We start from the raw sequence: 2,566 nt of genomic DNA, 5'->3' as shown, positions 1-2,566 counted from the left end.
GACATTGGTAATCTACAAACTCTAGATCTCGCCAAGGCTTTGATACCATCCCCCACTTTGGAATTATAGATAAACTCACTAAACTAGGTATAAATCCTTATGTCACAAGATGGGTTGTCATCTGGCTCACTGACAGAACCCACACTGTGAAAGTAGCAGACTCCACATCCGACTTCAGACCAGTGACAAGTTGAGTACCACAGGGTTCAGTCCTGGGTCCTCTACTGTTTGGTATCTACTTTTCTGAAGTACAGGCTAACACAGAAGGTCTTTTGCTAATGAAGTTCGCTGATGACTGCAAACTAGGAGCCATAATTGAAACTCATAATGATGTGGACATCCTACAAAAGGGCCTCACTGAGACAGATGCCTGGTGAAAAAAGCCATGGCCTCAAGCTCAATGCCAAAATGTGCATTGTCATCCCCTTTAGCTCTGTACTCATGAGCTACCATATAGGTGGTAGTCTACTTAACACTGAAAGTGTGATAAGAGACCTTGGGACACAGATGGACAGTAGGGTCTCCTTTGATAATCACATCACCACAGTAGTCCGGAAATACTTCTACATGGCACACCTCATCACAAAAGGTTTCTCATCCGGGAAAAAAGAGGTCATTGCTCCCCTCTACTTGTCACTCAATAGACCCATTATAGAGTACAATGCCCCTTTTGATATGTACCTCACAAGACATCTACAACAACTGGAAAGGCCACAGAAATACCTCACAAAGAGGATTACTGGCCTCAAACAGATGCCCTACACAGACCGTCTCAAAAATCTCCAGCTTTACTCCGTCACATATCGCCTACTCAGAGGCAATCTCTGCCTAACATACAAAGCTATGACAAATCCAGAGCTGTTGGACATGCTCCACTTAAAGAAATCCCAATCCCTCCAAGCTGCATGTTCTAGAGACCTAAACCTTGTCACCACAATAAACAGAACATGCTGGAGGGATAGATTCCTGTCCCAGAGACTTCCCATACTCTGGAACAAACTACCTATCTATATCAAACAAAGCTCCTCATTAGCACTCTTCAAGAAAAATCTTGATGATTGGATGGGAAATAGGAAATTCACCCCGGGGATCACCTCTGTGGCTCTGCTCGACAGGGGCACATGAAAATAATTTTCTTGAGTGGCGAAAGCCAGAGTACATTTTTGGCTGGGCTTGTATAGGCCCTAGGGCCGATAGCCTAGTACCTACCTATGAACCTATGAATGAATAAGAGGTCATAAAATCCATGTATTCTAATCTTATAAGACCAATTATTTTGTACATCGCCCCCTTCAGCGTCTACCTCACAAAACACATGCAGCAGCTGGAGAGACCACAGAGGTTCCTCACTGAGAGAATCCAGGAACCCAAACACCCTACACAGATAGGCTAGCAGCACTGTTCATCTATTCAGTTCCATACAGACTCCCCAGTGGTGACCTCTGTCTGGCATGCAAAGCAATCCAGACCTTGCCTTGATGGGACTGTTGCATATCTGGAAGTCAAGGAATGCTCAATCAACCTGTAGGCGCAGCATCAACCTGGTCTGTGATATCAGTAGGGCTTGTTGGTGTGACAGATACATGTCCCACCAACTCCCCATCTGTGGAATACACTCCCTGTCTTCATCAAGCTGAGTGCTTCAATACTCCTTGCAAAATGTCCCCTGTACAAATGCATGGGTAACAGACAATACAGTCCTGTGATTCCACTTGTGTCCTTGCTGTACAGGAGCTCTGGGTGCAGACATGTCTTTACATGGGCTACACCCTCATCAGTTAGGGTTATAAGGGCTTCAGGGCCAATAGCCTAGTAACCTCATATCAACCTATCAAACTATCAGCCAATAAACAAATGTCTGTTGTTGCTTCACCACATTACCAGCAATACCCAGATTTGCTCTGAGCTACTGCACAATGGTACTTCCTATACTGAGCCAACAGATATTGGCAATATACTGGCCAACAGATCAGTGCCAACTTTGCCCCTCTCCCCACCTGAAGGACCAATCACAATACCAGTAGATTGCCAGGCACCCAGTATTACAGCTGCACAGGTTAAAACAGCACTGTCCAAGGCCAATAACACAGCTTCTATGGGACCTAACAATATCCCTGGCTGTGTTCTACATGAAAAACAGAGTGAACTGGCACCTCACCTGTGTGCCCTGTTCAGTCACAGCCTCACCTCTGGTTCTGTCTCTACCAAATGGTACACTGCTACAGTCATCCCTCTCCACAAAGGAGGAGTGACTTCAGACTGTGGGAACTATTGCCCCATTAGCCTGATGAGTCTGATATGCAAAGCTATGGAACACATCATCATCATGGACCTAATAAACAAGGATATAGGGAATCACCAAACTCTGGATCTTACACAGTTTGGTTTTCTGAAGGGTAGATCATGCGTGCTCAACTTAGTCGACTTCTTTGAGTCAGTCACCAGAACTGTGGATGAAGGCAAGCTGGTTCATACAGCCTACCTTGATCTGGCCAAGGCCTTTGATACCATTCCCCACTCAGGAATCATAGAAAAACTCACTAAGCTAGGCATCATCCCCTATATC

The sequence above is a fragment of the Protopterus annectens genome, chromosome 1.part2 (genome assembly GCF_019279795.1).
Source record: "Protopterus annectens isolate FY-2018-M chromosome 1.part2, PAN1.0, whole genome shotgun sequence".
Taxonomy (NCBI): Eukaryota; Metazoa; Chordata; order Ceratodontiformes; family Protopteridae; genus Protopterus; species Protopterus annectens.
The sequence above is the reverse complement of the archived record's forward strand: the minus strand, read 5'-3'. Positions refer to the sequence as shown.